Source organism: Aegilops tauschii, chromosome 5 (genome assembly GCF_002575655.3).
Source record: "Aegilops tauschii subsp. strangulata cultivar AL8/78 chromosome 5, Aet v6.0, whole genome shotgun sequence".
NCBI lineage: Eukaryota > Viridiplantae > Streptophyta > Magnoliopsida > Poales > Poaceae > Aegilops > Aegilops tauschii.
In genome coordinates, this window is record NC_053039.3 from 409,549,216 (window position 1) to 409,562,278 (window position 13,063).

The 13,063-nt window shown below is 47.5% G+C and overlaps 1 long non-coding RNA gene across 1 annotated transcript; it reads left to right on the forward strand.

The window, feature by feature from the left end:
- The first annotated feature begins 10,909 nt into the window (after positions 1–10,909).
- Positions 10,910–12,060, forward strand: LOC120964021 (uncharacterized). Its single transcript, XR_005755687.2, has 2 exons — positions 10,910–11,691; positions 11,862–12,060. It is a non-coding gene; the product is annotated as an uncharacterized lncRNA (long non-coding RNA).
- Positions 12,061–13,063: the final 1,003 nt, after the last annotated feature.

Below are 13,063 nucleotides of genomic sequence, written 5' to 3' on the forward strand. Positions count from 1 at the left end.
ACAGTAGAACTAAAGCGTAAGCTATGACATAATATGCAAAGACCTTTTGACTGTGTTCATGATAATTAAGTTCATCTGATTATTTAATGAACTCGCACTCAGGTAGACATCCCTCTAGTCATCTAAGTGATACATGATCCGAGTCAAACTAGGCCGTGTCCGATCATCACGTGAGACGGACTAGTCATCATCGGTGAACATCTCCATGTTGATCGCATCTACTATACGACTCATGTTCGACCTTTCGATCTCTTGTGTTCCGAGGCCATGTCTGTACATGCTAGGCTCGTCAAGTCAACCTAAGTGTTTCACATGTGTTCCGAGGCCATGTCTGTACATGCTAGGCTCGTCAACACCCGTTGTATTCGAACGTTAGAATCTATCACACCCGATCATCACGTGGTGCTTCGAAACAACGAACCTTCGCAACGGTGCACAGTTAGGGGGAACACGTCTCTTGAAATTTTAGTGAGGGATCATCTTATTTATGCTACCGTCGTTCTAAGCAAATAAGATGTAAACATGATAAACATCACATGCAAATCATAAAGTGACGTGATATGGCCAATATCATCCTGCGCCTTTGATCTCCATCTTTGAGGCGCGGCATGATCACCTTCGTCACCGGCATGACACCATGATCTCCATCATCGTGTCTTCGTGAAGTTGTCTCGCCAACTATTACTTCTACTACTATGGCTAACGGTTAGCAATAAAGTAAAGTAATTACATGGCGTTTTCCATTGACACGCAGGTCATACAATAAATTAAGACAACTCCTATGGCTCCTGCTGGTTGTCATACTCATCGACATGCAAGTCGTGATTCCTATTACAAGAACATGATCAATCTCATACATCACATATATAATTCATCACATCCTTTTGGCCATATCACATCACATAGCATACCCTGCAAAAACAAGTTAGACGTCCTCTAATTGTTGTTGCATGTTTTACGTGGCTGCTATGGGATTCTAGCAAGAACGTTTCTTACCTACGCAAAAGCCACAACGTGATATGCCAATTTCTATTTACCCTTCATAAGGACCATTTTCATCAAATCCGATCCGACTAAAGTGGGAGAGATAGACACCCGCTAGCCACCTTATGCAACTAGTGCATGTCAGTCGGTGGAACCCGTCTCACGTAAGTGTACGTGTAAGGTCGGTCCGGGCCGCTTCATCCCACGATGCCGCCGAATCAAGATAAGACTAGTAACGACAAGTAAATTGACAAAATCGACACCCACAACTACTTTGTGTTCTACTCGTGCATAGAAACTACGCATAGACCTAGCTCATGATGCCACTGTTGGGTAACGTAGCAAAAATTCAAAATTTTCTATGCATCACCAAGATCAATCTATGGAGTTTACTAGCAATGAGAGGGAAGGAGTGCATCTACATACCCTTGTAGATAGCGAGCGGAAGCGTTCAAGAGAACGGGGTTGATGGAGTCGTACTCGTCGTGATCCAAATCACCGATGATCCTAGCGCCGAACGGACGGCACCTCCGCGTTCAACACACGTACGGAGCAGCGACGTCTCCTCCTTCTTGATCCAGCAAGGGGGGAGGGGAGGTTGATGGAGATCCAGCAGCACGACGGCGTGGTGGTGGAAGTAGCGGGATTCCAACAGGGCTTCGCCAAGCGCTGCGGGAGGAGGGAGATGTGTCACGGGAGGGAGAGGGAGGCGCCAGGTCTTAGGGTTTGCTGCCCTCCCTTCCCCCCACTATATATAGGGCCAAGGGAGAGGGGGGGGGGGCGCAGCCTTGGCCCTTCCTCCAAGGAAGGGTGCGGCCAGGGAGGAGTCCATCCTCCCCAAGGCACCTAGGAGGTGCCTTCCCCCTTTAGGACTCTCCCTTTATCTTATCTCCTGGCGAATGGGCCTCTTGGGGCTGGTTCCCTTGGCCCATATAGGCCAAGGCGCACACCCCACAGCCCATGTGGCCCCCCGGGGCATGTGGACCCCTTGGTGGACCTCCGGACCCCTTTCGGCACTCCCGGTACAATACCGATAATGCGCGAAACCTTTCCGGCGACCAAAACAAGACTTCCCATATATAAATATTTACCTCCGGACCATTCCGGAACTCCTCGACGTCCGGGATCTCATCCGGGACTCCGAACAACTTTCGGGTTACCGCATACTAATATCTCTACAACCCTAGCGCCACCGAACCTTAAGTGTGTAGACCCTACGGGTTCGGGAGACACGCAGACATGACCGAGACGACTCTCCGGTCAATAACCAACAACGGGATCTGGATACCCATGTTGGCTCCCACATGCTCCTCGATGATCTCATTGGATGAACCACGTTGTCGAGGATTCAATCAATCCCATATACAATTCCCTTTGTCAATCGGTATGTTACTTGCCCGAGATTCGATCGTCGGTATCCCGATACCTTGTTCAATCTTGTTACCGGCAAGTCTCTTTATTCGTTCCGTAACACATCATCCCGTGATCAACTCCTTGGTCACATTGTGCACATTATGATGATGTCCTACCGAGTGGGCCCAGAGATACCTCTCCGTTTACACGGAGTGTCAAATCCCAGTCTCGATTCGTGCCAACCCAACAGACACTTTCGGAGATACCTGTAGTGCACCTTTATAGCCACCCAGTTACGTTGTGACGTTTGGTACACCCAAAGCATTCCTACGGTATCCAGGAGTTGCACAATCTCATGGTCTAAGGAAATGATACTTGACATTAGAAAAGCTCTTAGCAAACGAACTACACGATCTTGTGCTAGGCTTAGGATTGGGTCTTGTCCATCACATCATTCTCCTAATGATGTGATCCCGTTATCAACGACATCCAATGTCCATGGTCAGGAAACCGTAACCATCTATTGATCAACGAGCTAGTCAACTAGAGGCTTACTAGGGACATGGTGTTGTCTATGTATCCACACATGTATCTGAGTTTCCTATCAATACAATTCTAGCATGGATAATAAACGATTATCATGAACAAGGAAATATAGTAATAACCAATTTATTATTGCCTCTAGGGCATATTTCCAACAGATACCATGCCAACTTTCAACCTTTTCAGAGTTCATTTGTAGTGCTTTTCAATTTCAGGGTCATTTAGCTCAAAGAATGAACTAATATAAAAAAGAAATGAACTAATAGCAAAAAGTTTGAACTAAAAATAATCAATTAAAATATTCTGTTATGATCAACAAAAACAAAACTATAATATTCTTCAATAGCAAAAAGAATCAACTAAAAAGCTTTTATAAAACTCTAATAGCAAAAGGAATCAACTAAAAAGCTTTTATACACCTCTAGTATTTTTGAAACTAAAATTATATAAAATGTATGCAACTAAAATTATCAAAGTATTTTCTGTTCAAAACATTAATAGCAAAAAGAATTTTCATAAAGAAATAATTTGTTAGAAACTTTAATAGCAAACTAAAATAACAAATCTGTTTTTGATTAAAATAGATATTTAAAATAACCTAAAAATTACTAAATGGAATATAATGACAAAACACAGTAATATTAAATAGCAGGAAAAAGAAAATAAATAAAGCAAAAAACAAAACAAAAAAACTGGAAAAAAATTATAAAAAATGCCACCTACTGGGCCACCACTGCCTGAATACGACTAGAAACCCAACCATGTGCCAGGATTCAGGCCCGCAGAGAGCCCAGTAGGCCCACACGCAGATACAGTGTGATTAGGCCCGTAAGCATGCATTTGAGAGGAGCTCGAGAGGGCAGCGGCAGTGTGGCTTATAAACCACTTCGAGCCCCTCTCAACTAGTGAGGTGGGACTAAACTTTTTGGCCGCGGGCAACACAAGGCCTTTGGTCCCGGTTTGTAGCACCGGTTCGCGGCACCAACCGGGACCAATGCCCACCTTTCGTCCCGGTTGGTGCTACCAACCGGGACCAAAGGTCCCTGCTTCCCGCCCTTTTGGCAGCTGAAAACTGACCTTTGGTCCCGATTCATGGCACCAACCGGGACTAAAGGGGGCATTGGTCCCGGCTGGTGCCACGAACCGGGACCAAATGTGGTTGCTATATAACCCGATACTTAGGAAATTTTCCCCCATCCGCCATTCTTCTCTCGATCGAACGCCGCCAGGCTGCTGCGCTGCTCCTCGACGCCGTCGCCGCCCCGAGGTCACCGTCGCCGTCGCCGCCCGCTCCTCGACGTCGTCGCCGCCCGCTCCTCGTCGCCCTCGCCCCGCGCCCCTGCCCTGCCTCGACGCGCTGCCCCGTGCCCCCTACCTCGTCGCCGTCGCCCCATGGCCCCTGCCTCGACGCGGGCCACCCCGTGCCCCTGCCCGGACGCCGCCCCGCGCCCCCGACCACGCTGCACCTCTCCACGCCGTTGCCGCGCCCTTGCCCCGAGCCCCTACCCTGGCCCGCCCCCGCGCGCCGGCACCCTCGCCGCCCCCGCCGTCGCCGTCGTCGTCGCTGTCACCAGCCGCCCCCGCTGTGAGCCGCCGCGCCGCCCCGACTCATAGCAATTTTTTATATGTTCATAGCATTTTTTTTCATATATGTATTTTCTTTTTCATATATGTGGCTATGTATTTTTTGTTCATATATGTTAATATGGATGGATGTATATATATGATGTTCATAGAATATATGTTTTGTTCATAGAAATTAGTTAAAATGAGGGGGGACGTCAGACATGACATTAGGGGGGATGTCGGACGTCGGACATGTCATGCGGGGTGACCGTCGTTGTCGTCTACCCCCTCCCTGATAACTTCGACATGAGGGGGGATGTCGGAATGTCATGAGGGTGCGCGTCGTTGTCGTCTACCGCCTCCCCGATTACTTCGACATGAGGGGGGACATTGGACATTTCATGAGGGGTGAGCGTCGTTGTCGTCTACACCCTTGTTCCCGATAAAAAATAAGAAGAGGAAGAGAAGAAAAAAAGAGGAGAAGAAGAAAAAATAGAAGAACAAAAAAGAGAGGAGAAGTTAGAAAAAAATAGAAGAACAAAAAAAAGAGGAGAAGTACTTCTTCTCTTTTTTTTGTTCTTCTATTTTTCTTCTTCTCCTCTATTCCTTCTTCTTCTCCTCTTTTTTTCTTCTTCTTCCTCTTCTTATTTTGTATCGGGAACGAGGGTGTCGAGGATCGCCGAGCAGTCGAGGGTCGGGAACTAGGGTAGGGTCGAGGGTCGCCGAGGGGTCAAGGGTCGTTGAGGGATCGAGGGTCGAGGGTCAAGGATCGTCGAGGGGTCGAGAGGGGGACGTCGATCAACCCCCTCTCGCTCGACCAACTCTGGAGGACACCCAAACCCTAGAAAAAACGTTGTCGATCTCCTACCCCCTCCCGCCCCTACCCGACAAACTCTCTCGAGATTTATAAGAGATTTATCAAGAATGCCCCCATTATGGATGTGCATAATTAAGCTGATCCATATTTTTCCTAATCTCATCTACGCTTATATATGTGCACATTCTCTTGTGTCAAAGTATTGAAAAAAATCCATGGTTTCATAATTAGCCGGAACTAACAGGCGCATGATGGTATGAAGCTCTCCAAACTTATTTTGAAAAGGAGTCCCGATAGGATAATTCGCCTTTTGGTACCAAGTTCAGCAAAGGCCTTCCAAATAGCGATATTCGAAAGGCTCTTGCTGAACTTCGTACCAAAAAGCGAATTACCCTATCAGGACTCCGTTCCAAAATAACTTTGCAGAGCTTCATACCATCATGCGCCTGTTACTTCCGGCTAATGATGAAGCCATGGTTTTCTTGAATCCTTTGACACTAGACAATGTGACATATAGAAGGGTAGATGAGATCAGGAAAAATAGGGACCATTTTCTGCACATCCAGAATGGCACCATTTTGTTAAATCCCTTGTTTGACATTCGTGAGTGAGGCGGTCCAGGCCAAACCCTAGAAGCGTTGCCGAGGCCACCCCAAACCCTAGAAGCGTCGAGGCCACCCAAATTCACCAAGTTAAAATAGCGTTGTCGAGGCCATCCCAAACCCTAGAAGCATTGTCGAGGCCACCCCAAACCCTAGAAGCGTTGTCGAGGCCACCCCAAACCGTAGAAGTGTCGAGGCCACTAATTAATATTCCTTGTTGTGATTAGCAAGCTAGGTCTATGTTTGCCACTAATATATCCATCTCTCATGTTTGTATATTAATTGCCATGTTGTATTATTTGCAGAAACTATGGAGCAAAGAGACTTGGAAAGAAAACATTCATTGGGGGACATAATCCTCAGCGGAGGTGATGTCTTATCGTATCTCAACGACACCAATGGTCTGGAAGGAGAGGGTGAAGGCTCCGGTGATCGAACAATGGAGGAGGAAGGACATGATCATGATGGCTCTGGTGACCGAATGCCAGTGGAAGAAGGAGACCGTGTTGACGGCTCCGGTGACCGAACGAAGGAGGGAGCTGTTGCAAAGTCCAGCGAGGTATATATATATATTAATTAAGCCCGTGCTAACTAGCTAATTGATGCATTAATTGTTTTGGTATGTACATATATTAACTCTTCTTTCTTCTTTTATAGCCCTCCAGATCAAGTCAAACTTCGGTAACGAGACGAGGCCCGAAGAAAAGGTTGCGCCAGGATGAAAGGTTCACGATAACAGCAATCTCGGACGATGGCCAACCGATTGAACCCAGGCGGACCAAGGAAGCATTTTTTGCTCAGTGCGGGGCTATTGTTAGGGACATGATCCCGATCAGCATCCAGCAATGGAATAAGCCTATGAACGAAGACCCTCAAGTTCCTTATGTCAACGATAGACAGAAAGATGATCTTTGGACCTCACTGAAGGCAAATTTCACCCTACCGCCAGAGGAGGATCCGAATAAGCCAGTTATAGAGCCATTGGTCAAGGCGTGTGCTCTTAAGAAGATGGCAGATCTATTCAGGAGGTGGAAGAATGAGTTGAAATCAACGTTTGTCGACAAAGGGAAGACTCCAGAATTCACCGTCCGATTTGAGAAGATAAGAGATCACTGGCCCGCATTTGTGGCCTACAAGACATCAGACAAGAGTAAGAAGATGTCAGAGACAAATAAGATAAATGCTGCAAAGAAGCAGTTTCACCATCGCACAGGGTCAGGTGGCTACCTCAAAGCCCGACCATTATGGGACAAAGCTGAGAATGACCTGATTGCTAAAGGGTCGAACCCGAGACATTGAACTGGCCAGACCATTCAAGGACTTGGTTCTTTGGGGTTGGGGGAACCTTGGACCCTGAAAGAGGGAAGTGCGTTTGGACGGATGAGCAACTTGCAATACCCATCAAGAAGCTTCAGAAGTGTATCGCCGCAGCGCAGCAAGGGACGTTCATTCCCGACAGAGAGAATGACGAGCTGACCGAGGCCCTCGGGAATCCTGAGGACCCTGGACGAACACGAGGCACGCCAGGCTCCGTTGCGTGGAAGGTTGGGTTTCCCGGCGCAGGCGGTTACAAAACCCGGGAGAGGAAGAGGCAACAGGAGCTGAGAGAAATGCAGAAGCTGAATGCAAGAGTACAAAAGCTAGAGGAACAAGTTGAGAGCCAGCGAGCTGCCGGAGCTACCCCAGAAGCTACCCCGCCATCTCAGCGGAAAAGCAGCATGGCTTCCACTGAGCTCATTCAGCAGCCTGACTTCACGACTCCTAGCTACCCCGTGGCTGCTATCACGGAGGCTCAACATTGCCAGCTTATGACGCAATGGCAAAATCTCAAATTCAAGGCGTCAGTCGGCTCTGTTGCACCTCCTCAACCCGACGGAACTTTTCACTGCCGTCCGATTCCATATGGCTATGCCGTTGTGATGGTGGATGAAGTAACAGATGGATTTGAGGAGCTCGAGCTTGACCACCCTACAGGTGAAGGGGAGACTCAGCTGGGTCTTGCTCTGAAGACTCCATGTGTATGGCGGAAGGAGTACATCAAGCTTCCGAACTGGACACCTCTGCGTCCTCATCCTCCTCCGGCGAGTCAGGGCACTCCGCCTCCTCCTCCTCCTCCGGCGAGTGATCAAGGCACTCCGCCTCCTTCTCCGGCTGCTCCGACGCGTGAGGCCGGCACTCCGCCTCCTTCTTCGCCTCCTTAGGCGCGTTCGAGCAGTCCGCCTCCTCCTCCGCCTCATCAGCAACGACGGAAGACAGACGCCGCCGCTCCGGCTCCTCCGGCGCGTCGGAGCACTCCGCCTCCTTCTCCGCCTTGTAAGCAACAGCGGAAGAGAGACGCCGCCGCTCCGGCGGCTAGCAGTACAGCCAGAGGCGGGAGGCAATTCAGATACGGTCCATCTCTCAAGCCTCTCGAAAAGTTACCATATGAGAGGACTGAGAAGGAAAACAAGGACATCTATCGCGCCCAAGTGAGGGGCTATTTTGCAAAGAAACCTCCACCTCCGAAGGAGACAATAGATCGGGTGAAAGTGTAGCGCACTATCGATGCCCTGAAGCGACCACCACTGCCTCCGCTGGATTCCAACTATTTCCGCGCTCTTCAAAGTACATATCAAGATGCGCGGCGGTCGGGAATTACTTCCAGTGATACTAGCAGAACGAAGAAGTGGGAAAAAATTCCCCAGCTCGGCGAACAGGCGAACCAATCGTGCCCCCCACTCAAGGTGTCTAGCGATATCGTCACTAATCTGCCGGGGATGGTGCCCGGTACCAATCCTGCTGATTACCTGAGCAATGATGTGGTGTTTGAAACAATGGAGGTGGAAGAATTCAGATACCAGTACGGGAAGCCTCTCGTCAAATCTGATCCTCCTCCTCTAACAACGATGATGCGAAGATTCCATGAATGCTACATGGAAACCTGCAGCGAGTCTGGGAAGGATACTTTGACGCTGAGAATTAAAGATGAGCACGACCTCGTTGGAATGGATCAGTTGTCTGTTACATTTGATGAGTTATTCTAGTTATACAATGAAAAGGCCCTCGACAAAACAATCTTGACTTGCTACTGTCTGTAAGTACTAGTTCTGTAATTAAGTCTCTATATATAGCTCAGCTCTTTTATTGCATGTATATATAATTATCCTCACTATATTATGCAGATTGAAGATCGTCGAATGCAGAAAAACACAAATCTGGGACATTGGGTTCATTAACCCAAATGTCATACATGAATGGACGGTTAAAAAGAATGTCATAGAAACTGAGGACAACTTGCTACAATTGTTGCTCAAAATCAAAACAAATATAAAATACTCTTTCCTTACAACTTCAAGTGAGTGTTACTGTCTTGTGCATATTCGGTTTCCCTTATTACTCGAGGTTATAGTAATGTAATTGATGATTTATGCATGCGTGCACAGCTTTCACTTTATTCTGCTAGAGATTAAGCTTGAGCAGGGAGTAGTAACCGTCTTAGACTCGAGGCGAAAAGATCCCCAGGAGTATGCGGACATGACTGAAATGCCCCAGAAGTAAGTTCAATCGATCATTATCGCATCATATCGACAACTTTGTTCATTTCCTGATATCAAGTAATTATTTTCTTTGTCTGGCAGGGTTTGGAAACAGTTCACCGCAATAGCTCCGGGACTACCGTGGGAGCTGCGATTTACACACCCGAAAGTAAGTACTACTAGCTAGTTCCGCACATCTCCTATTGATTCTAGCTAGTTTCATCAATACCATCTATCATGCTTGATTATCAGTTTGATTGAACTCTATTTCTCGGAAAGTGCTTGTGGCAGGAAGGCGGGAATGATTTTTGTGGATACTACGTTTGCGAGTTCATCCGCCACTCTACCTGTGAGCGGGGCTACATTGAAAAACAATATCAAGTGCGTAAGCAATAATATTTACAATTTTATATTATTACCATTATTTGTGTTGAGTTTCATTCACATATATGTATTGACCTCCTTCTTTAAATTAGATCTGGTAGATGCGGGATGAACTCCTACCACAGGATCGCATACGAGCAATTCAAGAGGAATTAGCGGGATTCTTTCTTGACCACGTCATCAATAAAGCCGGAGAATACCATATGGAAATTGATATACAGATGAGATGTTAGGGATTGTAAGAGATGTTGTATTGTATATATGTAGCTAGTAGCGTCGGATAGATATACAGAAACTTGTTATTCGACAAATCTCTCGGAGAAAGAGAGGTGCACTCCGGCCTCTCTGTATATGTTTATGACAATCTTGTGTACTTAATGGTTCCTTAATTTGCTTACTAGCTAGCGTGTCGAGTTTTCTCTATACGTATAGTAGCTAGCGTCGACCAAGCATGGAGATAAGAGAGGCCACTTCTCTCTATTAGCTAGCTAACACAATATATGAAACCCCTAAATTAACCCTCCAACCCCCTCCCCCTTAAAAAAAAACCCAGCTCCTGAGCTGCTGACGCGTGGATGCCTTTTGGTCCCGGTTAGTACCAACTGGGACTAAAGGCCCTCCTGCCTGGGCTCGCCGCAGCGGCCATGTGGACCACCATCTGTCTCGGTTCGTAACCGAACCGGGACTAAAGGTGTTGGGCTTTAGTCCTGACCTTTAGTCCTGGTTCCTGAACCGGGGCTAATGGCCCTCTGGAATCGGGACAAATGGTGGGTTTTCTACTAGTGCAAAGAAAAGACTAACAACGGAGCCCTTCCGCCGACCCTTGTCAGGCTCCACCGCACCCCATGGCCTTAGGGCCACCGAAGATGAGGCGGACCTGCGGTGGAGCCGACGAGAGGCACAAACCCTAGCTTTTTTCGGAGGAGGCGGCCGCTGCGTTGTGCACTGTTTTGTTTCACTTGTATCCAGGAAACTTACTCCTAACATATAAATAAATAAATGACGAGTAATTCTTTTTGACTCTTTACGAGCGGTAAGTGACGCTGTAGTAGTATGTTGTATTCCCATCAAGCTAGGTTCGAGATCTCATCAAGGTTCCAATTTTCAGACCGGGCCATGCTTTTGTGATTGGGAGTCAACTTGCAGATTAGGTAGATAGATAGATACATTATCCGTGCAGCATGGGCCGCACGAGTCGCTGCGGCCGGATTCTCGGATTCTTTCCAAATGAGGGAAAGATCTAGATTTGATCTGATCCGGCCAGCCTGTGTCGACATGGGCTGCTCTTATTTGGTCGTTTGCTTTTGTAATGGCACCTTTTTAGGCTTAGCTATGAGATGCTTAGAGGGACACTTTTTTGAGGTACTATAAGTAGGAGAAGGAAGAAGGTGGCAATGCCATATGAGCAGCCTCCAAATTAGGAAAGTCATCAACGAAGAAGGGAGGAGGAGGAAGAAGAAGCAGAGAGACAAAGAGAGAGAGGCCTTGCATGGCGATGAGGGCTTCTTCTGATAGCCAAGGATGACTTGCCTGTGGATATATAGCTTGATCGATTGCAGTTACATCTCTGAATGTACGTGATCTGTCACTGTGTACAACAGGCAGTCTCCTTGGCTAGCCCGAGTGTCCCTCATCCTTCATGCCAGCCTCTCATCTCTTCTCAAGCCGTAACCCATTCCTAGCTAGTTGTACTCGACACCAACCACTTCAGTTCAACTGGACTTCTTCCCTACTTCCTCTTTGATCGATTCACTGTACCTGACCTGTAAATTTGTGCATGCATATGCAGGAAAAGCCGTTCGACCAAGAGAGGCCGAAGAGCCCATGCGCGCTCGCTCGGATGAGGACAAATCATCATCGGTTCATCACTCCCTGCACCTCCACGTAGTACAGCACGGAGGACCGACAAATTGCTCTGTTTGGATCCGTAAGTCTGCTCAGTGAGAGATGCCATACTTACGTTCAGTAGATGACTCGCTGAATCATGATTCATGTGCTTCGAACCGATTAGCTGGCTATGAAAAGCAGTTGCAGTGCATTAGCATTTTTTTTCATGAGATGATGCAGGATCCTTGATTTAATATTTATTATGTTTAGGGTGGCTTGTAATTCTTATGAACCTTTAGTGGCATATGCACGAAGACTTTTCGGCTGTCATCGACAAGGTCAAGCCGGCTCTAATAGGGGAGCGGCGACAGCAGCGCGTTGGCGGCTCGTTCTGGCGACAATAGTGGTTGTTTTGTGGTCTTGGAATCTCATTGTAACTTTTATTATGTTCCAAATGCTTTGTACTTCCGCTGAACTTTAATAATAGATTTAAATCATTTTCACAAAATAAAAATAAAAATAACAAATCTAGGTCCCTTTTTGAAAAACAAATCATGCCAAGCCTGACTGAAGATTAATATTCAAGCACCGTATTGTCCGCCGCTGCCATAGCGCAGGATTTGAGTCCGAGCGGTCTTCGATCCGCCCATCATCGGTTATGGCCGTGCTATAGTTGTCAAGTTCCTGCATCAATATAGTTTTGAGTGTTGTTTCCGCTGGCCTTATCGGGTGATTGCGTATGTCTTACAAGGGACTTTGCCATTTCTTTTGCTCATGACTTAGCGGTGCAGAATTTGGCTATCATTCGGAACCTTAATTGATGACGGAGAGTTGTGGGGGAGGGACGAATCCGTGCGACATGGGGCTGGATCTCAGTGGATCGTGGCAGCAAGGCCACTCTGCCACTTACAATGCCCCGTCGCGTATTTAAGTAGTCTGCAAAGGATTCAGCCCACCGTCCGTTGGGAAGGGAGCTTCGAGGCGGCCGGCCGCGGCACGTCGGCCGGACCGGCTTAGCGAGGTTGAGGGACCAGAACGAGGATGAAGGATCTAGGTGGCTAGAATAGGGAACGAAAAAGGTAGACATCTATCGAACGGCCCGTCGGCGCTACGTGACCCCAACCATTTTGGGACGATGATCCCAAAACTATAAGGTGGGTCGAGGAATGCAAACCTCATCAAGTCGGTTGGATGACATGGAGCAGAAGCATCTCACACGCCCCATAATACTGTAAAAAATATTCTATTTTCCATTCCTTTAGGAAAAAAGAACTGCATTTTCTTTTCACAATATAGAAGTTTCTTTCCCATCCCTTCGTAAGGGTCAACTAGGGCAAACTCTTCCCCTCACATGTGGATTCGCCTTCCCTCTTCCTACCGCTCTGCGGTCGATGGCGAAAAGGAGAATCCTGATGCATCGGTTCCAGTTAGTAGTTTCTATTCGAGTTAATAGTCCTCGCGGGATGGCCCTC